This window comes from Macaca thibetana, chromosome 10, assembly GCF_024542745.1.
Source record: "Macaca thibetana thibetana isolate TM-01 chromosome 10, ASM2454274v1, whole genome shotgun sequence".
Taxonomy (NCBI): Eukaryota; Metazoa; Chordata; class Mammalia; order Primates; family Cercopithecidae; genus Macaca; species Macaca thibetana.
The window spans coordinates 84096812-84112442 of NC_065587.1; the positions used below are offsets into that span (position 1 = coordinate 84096812).

The 15631-nt window shown below is 41.7% G+C and overlaps 1 protein-coding gene across 9 annotated transcripts in view; it reads left to right on the top strand.

Moving 5' to 3' along the window:
• MACROD2 (mono-ADP ribosylhydrolase 2) overlaps positions 1-15631 on the top strand; it is a 2111745-nt gene that overhangs the window by 1461092 nt on the left and 635022 nt on the right. The gene's annotated exons all lie outside the window — the stretch shown is intronic.

Below are 15631 nucleotides of genomic sequence, written 5' to 3' on the forward strand. Positions count from 1 at the left end.
ACCATATGATTGGATACACATTGACTTTTGACAAGTACTGGTCCATGGCTCTTTGTGAACCAGGGAACTCCCTATCCCTGGAGAAGTTTAGATGATGCTTGGGTGAGCCCCTTCAAAAATGGTGGAGAGGGGAGCCATACATGGCACATACGGGAGTTAGAACAAATAACTACAGGGGCAGTTGCAATTCTGAGTTAGATATTTGTTCTTCTAGAAAAACACTGAAACAAAGTTTAAAGTGATCTGGGGTGGCCAAAGGAATAATTTATAGGTTTTACAGCTGAGTGTGAGCTAGAGATCCCATGAAGATACGTTAGTTCCAAGAGGAACACATTTTGTCGGGTGGGGAAACTTTGGGCAGTTCTTTGGATCTCGTGGGAAATAAATCTCCAGTCTTGTCTAATCATTGGCTTCTTACTTGTCCTCAAATAGGTTCCTCAATTACATTAAGCGATGTTTGCTACTAATGAAACTATCATTTTGCATGTTGAAGGATGTGTCCCACTTTTAGAGAATCCCAAAAATTTAAAAACAGTGGAGGCAGAGGAAAAGTGATGGGCAGCAATCCTTCCACATACTTTAAAGGAATATAACACTTGGCTGCAGTAAGTTTTATCTGAGATATAGTTACAATCTGCTATGGATAATGTTTATTTTGTTTGTCCTTAATCAAGATGCAATCATAAGATTGTGATGAAAAATTAAATTATTCACTTTGTGAAATTAAACTTTTGATGAAGTCAAAGTCTAGCAGAACTAGTAGCAGCTAAAATTATTCAAGTCAAGACTTGCTCCATCCATTCAGCCATCCATTCCTCCATCCATCTTTTCTTCCATCCATCATCAATTTATCCATGCAATAAGTGACCTTATGACCTTTCTAATAAGAATAACAATCTAGTGTATGGACTGGGTTAAATCCCTAGGAGTAGAAAGAAATTCACTCTCTACTCTGCCGTAGTGAATTTTAGGTTTGTCACATTTTGCAAAACCGATTCTGTTCATCTTTATGGTTTGCTCATCTCCCAGTGTGGGAGCCAACACTGGTCCGCAGAGCATTTAGTGAATGGCCAGCTGCTTGCTCCCCTCATTGTGGTTGCTGGTTGGATTAATGCAGTGAACACTGAGAAGTGTGGAGAAATAACTTACCTCCTGGGGCCTGAGCTGTCATATCTCCTTGCAGACTGGCTGCTCCCCATCTTGTTCTTTTTGCTCATTTCCATAATAGACTCCAGTTGATAAAACTCTTCACAGTGATTGATGGCCCACAAAGCACAGCCATTTTCAGGCCACGAGTAGCAATTTTTAACTTGGGAAATATGACTACAATCAATTTCTTTCTCTTTTTCTTTTCTTGCATTCTTTTATTTTAGTCATTTCTACAGGGTGTGTCCTTTAGACACCCCATTCTTGGTTATTATCCCCTAATTAATTCCCTTGTTAAATATAAAGTGTGCATTAGCCTTGACTAATGTCTTCCTTTGTGACTAAGGAAAGAAGAATTTATTACCTTTACATATTGAATCAAGCTGCATAATCACAGTTCATTTGTTTAAAGCCCTCATTCTTCATAAACCATTCTAGAGTTTAGGCCCCCAGCAGCTGCCAAGAGGGTTTCACCTGACTTTCATAAATATGATATGGAGTCAGGTGTTTACACATGTAATTAGTTTAAAAAGGGGCTGTATTGGCTGGGCCAGGTGGCTCACGCCTGTAATCCTAGCACTTTGGGAGGCCGAGGCGGACAGATCATGAGGTCAGGAGGTTGAGACCATCCTGGCTAACACGGTGAAACCCCCATCTCTACTAAAAATACAAAAAAAATTAGCCAGACATGGTGACGGGCACCTGTAGTCCTAGCTACTCGTGAGACTGAGGCAGGAGAATGGTGTGCACCCAGGAGGCGGAGGTTGCAATGAGCTGAGATCACGTGCCACTGCACTCCAGCCTGGGCAACAGAGCGAGACTCCATCTCAAAAAAAAAAAAAAAAAAAGAAAAAGTGGCCATATTCATATGGGAACCCATCTCTTCATTTATGTAATGTTTTCAAGTTCACACCATGAAATCATGCAGGGGATGAAATGGAATTGCCCAATTTGTAGAGAGAACATGATGACATTTTAAGGGATAAAACGGAGGTGTCAAAAATCTGCAGGCATAAAATCTGCATATGTGTTGGTAAACTAGCAATCTGCTCCTTCTCCAATTATGTGGTTCTGCGACAGATTAGTAAACACAGAAAAGAACCTTAGCTCATCCCAGGGAAGAGAGATTGTGCTGGATATGAGAGGGATGCAGTCTGGGCTACAATTATCTGGTGCAGCTGGACAAAAAAATAAAGGGAAAAAAAAGCTTTGATTAGAAATTGATAGAGTAATGGTTCACAAAGCATGGTCCTGGGCCAAATATGGGGAGCTCACGCCTGTAATCCCAGCACTTTGGAAGGCCGAGGCAGTAGGATTGCTTGAGCTCAGGAGTTTGAGACCAACCTGGACGACACAGCAAGACCTCATCCCTATGAATAATAATAATAATAAATATTAGGTGGGTGAGCCGGCTTGTGCCTATAGTTCCCAACTACTGGAGAGGCTGAGGTGGGAGAATCACCTGAGCCCCAGCAGTGAAAGTTGCAGTGGTGCATGATCGCACCCTTGTCCTCCAGCCCGGGTGACAGAGTGAAACCCTGTCTGAAGAAAAAAAAAAAAAAAAAAAAAAGAAAATAAAAGTGTGGTCCTGGGAGCCAGCAACAGCAATATCAACTGGGAGGTTGTTAAAATGCAAATTCTTGGGCTCTACCGCAGACCTACTGGATGGGAGACTGGTCGTTGGGCCCTCCAGGTGATTCTGATACAGCTAAAGTTTGAGAAACACTATAACGCGGAGGATAGTTTTCTTCTCTTTTTTGGGAGAAAGTCACACTAAATCTTCAGTTCGAGGACATGTTTAAGGCCGTTAAGATCTGGTAGGTGGCTCGTAGAAGGGTTTTCACAGTGTGGATGCTGAAAAAGAATTCTCGTCTCTAACCAGTTCTTTCTCAAGGACCGAGGATGCTCAAGATGGATTCTCTTTCCCTTCTTCCCTTGACTTCACTGACTCTGTTCTGCAGTGGAAAGTGCTTAGAATTCTGAGTCACAGGATCGGGGCTTCTGTCTGAGCTTTTCTCCTTAACCACTGTATGACTCTGGGGAGGTTACTCACCCAGTCTGGGGATAAGAATAATAATAATGCCTTCTGTCAGTCTTACTTAGTTATTATGAAAGACAGTGAAGCCCGTGTGAAATCATCCTGGAAGCTGTAGAATTGACAAGGTGGTATCTTTCTTCCTACTTGTTAAGCTTTAAGAGGGGAAGAGCCTGATTGCTGGAGCTCCTGGGTATTCTGTCCATTTCTATGATCTTCCAGTAAATATTGTTGAATGTGTATTCTCTCTCCCCTCTAACAACTGTTCAGTTTATTAGCAGCCTGTCAGTGAGTCCTGGAGGAAGATTTGAGGCCAGGTTAGGTGAGAAATGGCTGATGGCTCTATCCATAGCACCTGGCCCCTAGGTTCTTTAGAACCTCACCACCTGAGCCTGTTAAGGGTTGGGAACTACTTCTCTCTGAGACCGTCTGTGTTTGTTGCTTTGTGATTGGTTGGTTGTTGTGAATGTATTTTCTTAAATGCTTCTCCTGGAAGTCAGACCTTCAACTTTCTAATTAAGAGATATTGGAAGGTACAACTTATTAAGAAAACCAGGGATTGACTCAAAACCAAGAATCCATAATAACCTCCACTTGGATTTGTTTAAAAACCCTTCAGAGGCACTGGACACATGAGAGACAGAGTCCCAAGGAACACTGCCTTCTTAAGGGGCCACTCGCTGAATCTTTTCCCTGCTGTTTGTCCTTGGCAGCCCCTCCTGGGTTTTAAGCCAGGTCTCAGGGGAGCCTTTCTTCCTTCTTGTGGCTTTATGAAGATTTACCTGCTTTTCCTTCTCCTTCTTACTAAAACTATCTGGTTACGACCAAGTGCTCTGTTTCCTCTGAGGTTCTGCCAAAATAACCCTATAGGTTTATTTCACTTTAAAAGCTCTACTGCCAGCCACACCGAGGGAAATAACAATATCAAATGTCTTAGGTTGGTTTCCTCAGAAGCAGACTCTGAGATAAGGATTTGGGGGAAAGAGATTTATGATGAAGTGGTCCCAGGAAACACAACAGGTGAGATGTGAAGAAGCAAGAGTGAAAGGAAGAGTGGGTATTGGGGCAAATCCCAGGTGATTGCCCAAGGCCACGGGGTTGCTCTGCAGACAGTGAAGGTCACCCTTCAACATTGTCCCCACCAAAGCAAGGGCAAGGAATTTGCACCCTCCCATTCCTTGCCCATCAGTCATTGGTAAAGCACTGCCCCTGAGGAGCATTTGATTCCCAAGCTCTGTGTGCACTATAAAAGTCAGCTCCAGTTTCCAGGGGGCAGTCCTCTGGCAGTCACTGTGAGGGGGGCAGACCATGGACAGGGGTGCATGGGCTTGGAGAAGGATGAGGCACCAACTGTGTCCCTTAGAGCTATGCCGAGGAATGCTCCCAGATGCATCTGTCCTCCAGAGCTCCTGCAATCAGCCCTGTGCTCTTGTCCCCAATTCCTGTGCGCAAGAGGCTTCTCCTTGTCATTTAAACCCCTTCTTCAGCCCAGGAGGCCCCCCTATCAGGGTCAGTTAGGCCTGGCAATAGCCATGATCTGTGGGCTTTTCAGTCTTGAGTGGGTAATTTACTTCTCAGGGGATTTGAAAAGATTGCCTCTTATGTCAATTTTCCTCGGGCTCTGCACCAGCAAAGTCACCTAAGGGCATCCCCCTGCACTTCCCGCCTCTTAGTGCCAGGTATGCAGAATGTGCCTGATACGTGTTCCTTAATTACAAGGAAGATGGAGAGGGGATACTTACAAAATTAGAGGTGATTAAGGTCATTGAAGGGTCACCATTTGGGGAACATTTTGTTCCGGTAGAAGCTTTCATATTGCACAAGTGATTTGCTGTTAATATGAGCAGGGATTTTGTTTTATTTTGTTTTTAATCTTTGTTTCTTCCCTTTGCTTCTATATAAAGGGAGTTTATAGATGTAAACGTTTTAGAACAGAATGCACATTCTCTTGGGTTCAGCAGGTTTATGGAGACCTGTTCTCCTTTTCACATATGTATAATTTACAGTAAAACATTCCTACAAGTCACACAAGCAAGCTCAGGCAAAAATCAAGCTCTTCCATTTGCTAGTGCCAATATTTTGCATCCTAATAAATTCATGGTGAAACTAATCCAGCTGTCTTCTCGGAAAATAAAAAGTTTGAAAGAGGGCTGCTACTATTCAAGGCCATGTAATAGTTTGTTTTATACTGCATGGAGTCGAATGGTTATAAACATGAAAGCAGCTGGCAATAAATGACTTTATGACAGCTCTTTCAAAGGTATAACGAAGAAAACGAAAAGAAACCAAGTTATTACTTATAATTATAGTGCCTCGGTGAGCTCACACAGTGCACTCCAAACACTTCACTGGCCGTTTCTATGTGATCTCATTCACAGTCTCCTACAAATAACCTTGGCCTTTGGGTCAGTTAGCCTTGTGGGTGAGATGGGCACTGTAATAGTGTTTGCACTTTTGAATGCAGTTTTTGAAGGAGATGGCATCCTTTTACCACACTGAATTATTGACTATTCTCCACAATTAAAAAGATTTTATATTGAAAGAAAACTTTAAGAGGAGCAATTTGGTAGTATTTTTTAAATTTTAAATGTGCTTTTTCTTTAACCTAATGGTTAAGTGGGTTAATTTTATTTCTGGGAATAGATCCTACCAGAATACATTAGGTAGAAACATCTAGAATGTTGGTTGTAAGGCTAGATATGGTGGTTCATGCCTGGAATCCTAGCACTTTGGCAGGCCAAGGCAGGAGGATTACTTGAGGCTAGGAGTTGGAAGCTAGCCTAGATAGATAATGAGACCCTCATCTCTGCAAAAACTTTAAAAAATTAACCAGGCTTAGTGGTGCATCCCTATAGTCCCAGCTACTTGAAGGCTGAGGTGGGAAACGTTTAATAGTTTCAGTTTGAGGCTGAAGTGAGCTGTGATAGTGCCACTGCATTTCAGCCTAAGCAATAGAGTGCCATCCCATCTCTTAAAAAAACACAAGGGTGCGGTGGCTCATGCCTGTAATCCCAGCACTTTGGGAGGCTGAGGCAGGTGGATTGCTTTAACCCAGAAGTTAGAGACCAGCCTGGCCAGCATAGTGAGACCTTGTTTCTACAAAACATACACAAATTAACCAGGTGTGTTGGCATGCACCTGTAGTCCCAGCTATTCTGGAGGCTGAGGTGAGAGGATCACCTGAGCCCAGGGAGATTGAGGCTGCAGTGAGCCATAATCCTACCACTGCACCCCAACGTGGGTGACAGAGTGAGACCCTGTCTCAAAACCAAACCAAAACAAAAAGAATGTGGGTTGCCAGGTTGCATGTTACAGCAAAATTTACACACAGCCTACATATTCATCAATGTGGCAGTAGTTAAATAAACATAGTATAATCATGCCATAGACTAGAATGTGCTATTAGAAACATATGAGATAGATCAATATACACTGACATTGAATGATCTCCTAAAACCTTCTACATGAAAAAAGGCGAGTTCCAGAACATAAAAACCAATGTAAGCTCCAATTTGTGTAGAAGAAAAATATGGCTATGCTTGTATAGATCTTATAGCTTAATCATTTATTCATTTATCCACTCAACAGATATTTATTGAGTTCCAGACACTATTCTAGGTGCTGGTGATACAGCAACAAACAAAGCAAAGGTCTTCCTGGGAGTTTGCATCTCAGGAAGGAAGGAATTGAAGTTGGGGAGACAGGGAACAAGCAAACAACTGTGTGTCAGGTGGTGATGGCAGTTGTCAAGAGATACAAAGCAGGCTAAGCAATAGAGAGTAATTTAGCTGGAGGCTAGGAAGACCTCTTTGAGGAGGTGACATTTGATCAAAGATCTAAAAGGAACAAGGGAGAAAACCAGGGAGTATTTGGGAAATGGAGTGTGCAAGACAGAGGTGACAGCAAGGCCAGCGGCCCCAGAGCAGAATCATACTTTGTGCATTTGAAGAACAAAAGGAGACCAATGTGGCTGGAACTCAAGAGCAGGGGAAAAGTGGAAGGGAGGGGCTAAGGAAGCAAGGATTGGAGGTCATGGTTGTGACTTTGAATTTTATTAAAGTACGATGGGAGGTGATTACAGGGTTGAGATGAGGAAGAGGACATGACACTATTTAGTCTTAAAAAATGTAAATGAATGCAGCAGAAGGATTCTCACTCTACTCTTGGCAGTGAAGGCCTCAAGGAGGGTGTTCTCAGTGAATTAGAGGAGAGGAAGCATGTGGCTCTAAGAGAATGTCTTATTTTGAGCCTTGTATTTATGTATTATTTGTATAATTAAAAAATAGAATCAATTACTCTTTCTACGAGATAAAGAAATCCTGTAGTATTCCTTTCTGTGACCTTGGACGAGTTTTCTTTCTTAGCTTCTCTCCTCTCCATGTTTATAAAAACCGGGCAATCTGGTTTTGATCACAGGCTTGTTCGTGGGAATGAATCAGATAATGCACATAGAGCTCTGAGCCCAGTACTCAGCACATTTCAGTAATTCAAGAAATGACAACTATTATTGCTGCAATGCTGCTGCCTCCCATGTCCAAACACTGTGAGGCATTCAGGATACTATAAAATTGCCTGTCTCTCTATCACCTTTATCTTGAGCTATAGAGAAGAATAAGAGGCTGTTTCATAGCATCCCAGAATTTAATAGCCAAATAAGCCATGTAGCCAGCTCTGCTCCTTTTACAGATGGGGATACAGAGGTGCTGAGGGGATATAACATTGGCTCCCAGAGGGGATAAAACACAGCTCCCAGCTGTGAGTGCTTTCCATGTCATGCTTGGCCCCACTTTTCCCATGCTTTTCCATGCTGTAACATGCAACCTGGCAACCCACATTCTTTTTGTTTTGGTTTGGTTTTGAGACAGGGTCTCACTCTGTCACCCACGTTGGGGTGCAGTGGCAGGATTATGGCTCACTGCAGCCTCAATCTCCCTGGGCTCAGGTGATCCTCTCACCTCAGTCTCCAGAATAGCTGGGACTACAGGTGCATGCCAACACACCTGGTTAATTTGTGTATGTTTTGTAGAAACAAGGTCTCACTATGCTGGCCAGGCTGGTCTCTAACTTCTGGGTTAAAGCAATCCACCTGCCTCAGCCTCCCAAAGTGCTGGGATTACAGGCATGAGCCACCGCACCCTTGTGTTTTTTTAAGAGATGGGATGGCACTCTGTTGCCCAGGCTGAAATGCAGTGGCACTATCACAGCTCACTTCAGCCTCAAACTGAAACTATTAACGTTTTCCCACCTCAGCCTTTCAAGTATCTGGGACTATAGGGATGCACCACTAAGCCTGGTTAATTTTTTAAAGTTTTTGCAGAGATGGGGGTCTTACTATGCTATCTAGGCTAGCCGCCAACTCCATGTGCTCGTGCTTTCCATGTCAAATCTTTAATTCCTGCATCAGTATTTTCCAAACTTTGGTCATTTACATTCCATCTTCTGGTTTACCTAATATTCTAATTGACTCTTTAAGCAATTTTATTTTCAAAGGAAACTTTGTATCATTATCATAGGTGGAAAACAAGTATCACTTATTATAATAGATTATAATAACTTATAGTTTTAGCACATTTATATCATTGTCATTGCTACAGTAATGCTGTATAACCAGCCACTCAAAAACTCAGTAATGTGCAATAGTAAGCATTTCTTGCTTACATGGCTATGGGTTGGCTGGCGCACAGCTGATCGAAGGCTGGGTTTACTACATCTATTCCACTTGTCTCTCAGCCTCCCTGGACCAGTAGCTACATGAGGCATGTTCTCATGGTATAGTCTTCTCAGTGTTCTCCTCCAAAGACAGGAATGTAAAGATTTACACCTAAATGTCATGTCCATTATTATCCCATTGGCCAAATTAAGTCACATGCTCAAGTCTATCATCAGTGGGATGAAGAAAAATGTATCCCCTCTGTCTTAGTCAGCTCAGGCTGCTATAACAAATACCATAGTCTGAGTGGCTTCAACAACTTATATTTCTCACAGTTCTGGAGGCTGGGAAGTCTAAGATCAAGGTGCTAGCAGGTTTGGTGTCTGCCAATAGCTCTTTTCTTGGTGTGTAGACTGCTGTCCTCTTTTCTGTGGCCTCAAATGGTGGAGAAAGAGATCCTCACCCTCATGTTTCTTCTTCTAAGGGCACTGATCCCATTCACTCATCCCCTAATTACCTCCCAAGGCTCCACCTCCTAATGCCATCATATTGTGAATTAGGTTTCAGTGTATGGATTTAGGGGATGGACACAACATTGCATTCATACAACTCCCCTCGTGGAGTGTCTTACTTGGTTCAGGATGCATAACAAATTACTATAGACTGTGATTGAACAACAAATAGTTATTTCTTGCAGTTCTGGAGGCTGGGAATCTAAGATCAGGGTGCCAGCATAGTCAGGTTATGGTGAGGGCCCTCTTTCAGGGCTCAAGTTGCAGACAGCCAACTTATCCTTATATTCTGACGTGGTGGAAAGAAGAGCTAGGTAGCTCTCTGGCCTCTAATGTCCTCTAGTGGCACTAATCCCACTCATGAGGTCTCGACCCTCATGACCTAATCACCTCCCAAAGGCCCCACCTCCAAGCACCATCACAGTGGGACCAGAGCTTCATCGCATGAATCTTGTAGGGGACACAAACATTCAGCCTATTGCAGAGGAAGTGCAAAATTATATGGTAAAGGGTATGTATAGAAGAAGGGATGAAGACTTGGGAAAAATATAAATATCACGTTTAAATGGGTAATGGCTATCTGTTTACCACCTCAAAATATCTTTCATACTCCTAGAGTTAGGCATACCATGGTTTGAAAGTACTGAAATATACCGCATCCCAATTAAGGGCATGATGGCACAAACCACTATGCTGATAACCAACATGTAAAGAAAAGAGTAGAGCCAAGAACAGTGGCTCATGCCTGGAATCCTGGCACTTTGGGAGGCCAAGGCAGGAGGATCAGTTGAACCCAGGAGTTTGACTCTAGCCTTGGAAACATAGTGAGACCTCATCTCTACAAAAAATAAAAACAAATTAACCAGATATGGTGGTGAATGCCTGTAGTCACAGCTACTTAGGAGGCTGAGGAGGGAGGATGGCTTGAGCGCTAGACTTCGAGGCTGCAGTATGCTAGGATTGCACCACTGTACTCCAGCCTGGGCAACAGCATGAGACCCTGTCTCTGAGAAAAGAAAAAGAAGGAAAAGAATGATATTCTGAATTTCATTGTTTCTAAGATGCACATGTCCTCATATTCTAATTTATTTGAAACTAGGATAACTCTTATACTTGGGGTGTTTTACAATCACACATGGTTGTGATGAAGTTTCTCTTCCTGTACACATGCACATTTGGTTGTCATTTCTGGAGGATTGGCTGGACAACTGCAACCCCTTGACTTTCAGCTAACCAACCAATTAGGGGGTACCTGAGAAGGAGGTATGTGTCCTGGCTGTTGTCTGAAACCCTTTGTTGACAGCTCTGGCATGAAAAAATAGAGCTACCCACAAAACTTTCAGAGAAGGTGTTAGTGGTTTGGAAGAAAAGTGCAGAGCCAACACTGGCTCACTCATTAAGGACTGAAGCAACACCATCATTCTTGAGGCTATGAGGATAAAACTATGGAAAATTCCTATCTATGACTCTGAGTTGAAAAGTGATTCATAAGTACCGGATCCTGAATGTGAGGAAGTTTTAGGAAACAACCAATTTATCTCCTTTTTATCCATGCTCTAGAGGAAGATGTACTTAAAAATTATCTACATAAGTCAACAATAGGAACCTCAATAAGTATGCAATGAAAATCCTAAATGGTAAGAAAGCTTGCGTTATGTTTTAACTGATGGCGCTTTCTCTTCTTAGTGGTCCACAAAGTAACACAAAATAATGGTGTTTCTTACAATTGACAGCTTGCCTGAGTCAGTGAAATGTGATATATAATTAAAAACACTTAAATGGAAGGTATATCTGGTAGCATGATTTTGCTTGCAAATAATGGGAAATCTAACTAAAACTGACTAAACAGTAAGGAATGTGTTGGCTAAGCAATTGAAAAATTCCAGAGGTTAAGAGTACTTTACAGTTAATTTACACCAACAGGTCAATGGTGGTCAATAAACTCTTCGTCTTTCTATTCTTGTGGCTATGGAGAGGAAGGTGTGCTGCTTATTTAGGTCCGTCGGCCCCTTCCCATGGAGTTGAAGGTGGAGTCCTTTCTACCCAGACTGTAAGACTGCTGTGTAAGAGTGGATGGGATGACAATGGATAAGTAAGAGAGAAAGAAATTCCCATTTGCAGAAATGCTTAAACTGAGAATCAAGGCTCAGAGAAAAGCAAGTGGTAGGGATGATGGCTTAGGGTTTGTTGTGTATGTTTGGAGACACTGTTAGGGTCAAGAGAGAGAAGGCTGAGGAGCGTTTCCTTCCTTACCCTTAAATTACTTAGACAGAAAGGGAGGAAATGAAGACAGACTTTCAAGGGACTGGGACAGAGTCTACAGCTTTAAGGATTTCAATGTTTTTTTCAACTCTGCTTGATGCCAACATGTTGGGCTATAAAAGTATTTCCCACTTGGTGACCCAATCTATAATTTCATATGAGAAAGAATTCTCCACTCTAAGTCATTTTTCTTTTAAGACAGGGTCTCACTCCTGTGGCCCAGGCTAGAGTGTAGTGGTGCAATCATGGCTCACTGCAGCCTCAGCATCCTGGGCTCAGGTGATTCTGCCACCTCAGCCTCCTGAGTAGCCTGGACTACAGGCATGTGCCACCATGCCTGGCTAATTTTTTATATTTTTAGTAGAGGCAGGGTTTCACCATGTTGCCCAGGCTGGTCTCTAACTCCTGCTCTAAAGCGATTTGTCTGCCTCAGATGATTTTATTTTTGTCTCCCTAGAATTTCTGATGGCTGGTGCTCAGGCCTGATTAGCACGGAGACATACTGCTCCTGAAGTTTGCTGGAAGGAGAATCTGGAGCCTCACAAATGGGGTTGCTAATGTCATTCTCCAAATTCTAGAGGTGATTGCTGAGTTATGTGCACACCTGGCATGGGTTTTGGTACAATTTATCATTCCTCCATGGGATAGTATTTACATGGAAGGTCGTTATATTAAATGCGGCTTTGAAATAAAGAAATCTCATGCTACTCACTTCTGATGGCCGCATCAGAAGTTTATTATGGCAAAGAACACAAATTATGTGTGCAAAAGTCATTAGTTTGCTTGTTCACTTGCTCTTTCTCAATCTCTCTCTCCCTGTCTCTGTCTGTCTGTCTCTCTCTCTTGAGTAATAAAAAATGATTAATGGAGTAGGCTTAGTTTCGATGAATTCTGTGCGAAGTTATTTTACATCAAATGAATTTTTTCCCATAATACTCTATTTCCATCTCTGCTATACCATTGCCTTTTTGTTTGAATTAATGCAATAATATTACCAAAGTCATCCTCCATTACCCTACCATTTGCTTTCATATTCAAGGCAACTATGTCATTTCCTGATGAAACTATTTATCCTTGTTAAAACAGACAAGGCAGTTGATACATTCAGACTCAATTACTAAGTTGCATGATTGATTCCAAGATAGAACTAAGAGCTAAGGCAAATGAAACTTGTCACTAACTGCGCAGTATGTTTTTCTTCTGCTAGATCTGATGGAAGAAAGATACACATAGCTGGATCTAAGAGGGAAGCAAAAGGGAGTTAGCCCAGATCAGTTCCCAGGAAACAGACTCTAAGAGAGAGTTTAGGATGCTAGATGTTTATTAAGGAGTGCCCTTAAATCAATACCTGGGAAAGAGAGAGAGGAAGCAGCAGTGGACTGAGGGAGAAGGTGAGCTGGATGTAGGTCCAGTGATGGACCCTACTGACTGAGTAAGGAACTCTGAAACTAGAAGGACCCTTCAGTGTTGTACTGATGAGCCAAGGTGGCCAGGCCTTGTACCACTTCGTTGATCAGTTGTTGGTGTGAACTGTCCTGGGCAGGGACATGATTCTGGGTGAGGTGGCTTTTTATAGCTGAGGCAGTCCTTGAAAAGGTTGATAGTTGAAGGCTGTCTGCTGGGTTCTAGGTCCTAGATTCCAGGTCAGTGATTCTCAACCAGAGATGATTTTTTTCCCCTGGGGGCATTTGACAATGTCTAGAAATATTTCTGATGAACACAACTGGAGAGATGCTACTGATATCTAGCTGGTAGCATCCAGGGGTGCTGCTAAACTTCCCATAATGCACATAGCCTCCAATAACAAAGAATTATCTGGTCCAAAATATCAATAGAGCTGAGGTTGTGAAGCCCTGCTCTGGAGCAACAGAACCTGGTGGACATCACAGCTTCCACGCCAGGAGTCATCACTAATCAAGGTATTACTACTTCTCAGACACAATGCTCATGTTCTTTATTTCTCTTACTCCTCCTACAAACCCTTTGAGGCAGGCCTCAGAGTTTCCATTTACTAAAGAAAAAAACAGCACTCAGAGTAGTTCAATAAACTGCCCCACATTATAAACTGGAAGGACACCAAGATGTGAGTTAAAGTGGGTCATCTTGTTGAAAGCATTTTGCTATCTTCTGACTTTCCCTTTGAAAGAGTTCAGAATATACAACCCAAAATATGCCCCTCTGGCACATTGACTATTTTGAGTCAAAGGCACTTAAAAAAAGGGCAGGTGCCAAAGAACACTCTTGCAGTCCTTTTTAAAAGGAGGAGATAAAAATTTCCACGTGAAAGATATCCTCCCTGTACGAGCAGGAAAGTGTCATTCTTATCATCAAGGATGGGAAGTTGAGGCCACTGGAAATCTGTCCAAACACACCTTGTTAAACTAACTCTTGTCTTTCTTCTTACTTCACCCAATTAACTACCCTAGCCCAAGCCCCTTTACCTTGTCACATCTTCATAATCTACTACTCTTTGCCCAATTTAGTATGTAAGTGTTTAACTGCATCTTTGAGTCATCATTTTCTTATGAAGCCTCCAATGCCACATAAAACTTGAATTAAATAAATGTGTATGTTTTTTTTTTCCTGTTAATCTGTCTTGTGTCAATTTAATTATCAGCCACAACTGAAAAACTCTAAGAAGGTAGAGGTAAAATCTTACCTTCCCTACACCTTGATGGCTCAATGCAGCAGTTCTCAAACATTTCTTTTTCTCTCCAGACATGAGATATATGATGCTCACATGTTTAGTTTGCTCCCATGGAATTCCTGGGGCTCAAGCTGTAAACTCACTTTTATCCCACCTAAAAGGTACAATGGAACATGGCTGGCATGGCACAAATATAGGGATGACTCTTAATCCTCTCTAATTTGAATTTTTAAGTAGACTATTCCTGAACTCTGAGTCCTTTCTAATCGTAACAAATATACAGTAAGCTTGCAGTTGATTTTCAGAGTAATGCCTATTGGTAGTCTTGGTGAATGCCCGTAAAGAGACTTTGCGTTACACTGTTGCTTCATGATCTGTATCACTGAATGATTAAGTCAGTCAAGAACATTCTTCAGATGTTATTGGCACCTCAAGAACCCTCGGAATCAAAGCATTGACTCATAAATTTAATTTAAAAAGAGCAGCTACTATGTTCCAGAAACTGTTCTACTTTCTCTTTATAAACAGTAGAATTTACTATTAATAGTAAAGGCTTCACAGGAACAGAAAAAAGCATATATCGTTTTACAGACATACAGTTGGGAATAAACAAACTTAGGCTATGTAATAGCGTTAATAGAAATAAAAGGCAGTATACATTTAGCCAAAAGATATGAACAAAAAGGACTTAGATATTTTATTATTATTGACCTCAATAGTAATGTTAGTTATTATGGTCCATAGCAGCTGCAGTTTTTAGATTCTATCATAGTGCCAGTAACTTAAAAAAAAATTCTGTCATTAATTCCAACAGCACATTTCTTTTTTTCACTTTTTGTTTTATAGATTTAGGGGGTACAAGTGCACTTTTGTTACATGAATATACTGTGTAATGGTGAAAACTAGGCTTTTAGTGTAACCATCACTCTAACAGTGTACATACACTGTACCCTTCAGGTAGTTTCTCACCCCTTGCCCCCTTCCACCTTTCTGAGTCTTCAATGCATTATTCCACTCTCTATGTCCGTGTGTATTCATTTCTTAGCTCCCACTAAAAATGAGAACATGCGGTATTTGTCTTTCTGTGACTGAGTTGTTTCACTTAAAGTAATGGTCTCTAGTTCCATCTATATTGCTACAAAACACATGATTTTATTCTTTTTTGTGGCTGAGTAGTAGTCCATCTACCATCTTTTTCTTTATCCAGTTCTCCACTGATGGACCTTAGGTTGCCTCCATATTGTTACTATTGTGAATAGCACTGTGATAAATGTAGGAATAGAGGTTTTTAAAAAAATAATAATTTCTTTTCCTTTGAGTAGATACTGAGCAGTGAGATTGTTGGATGGAATGGTAGTTCTATCTTTAGTTCTTTGAGA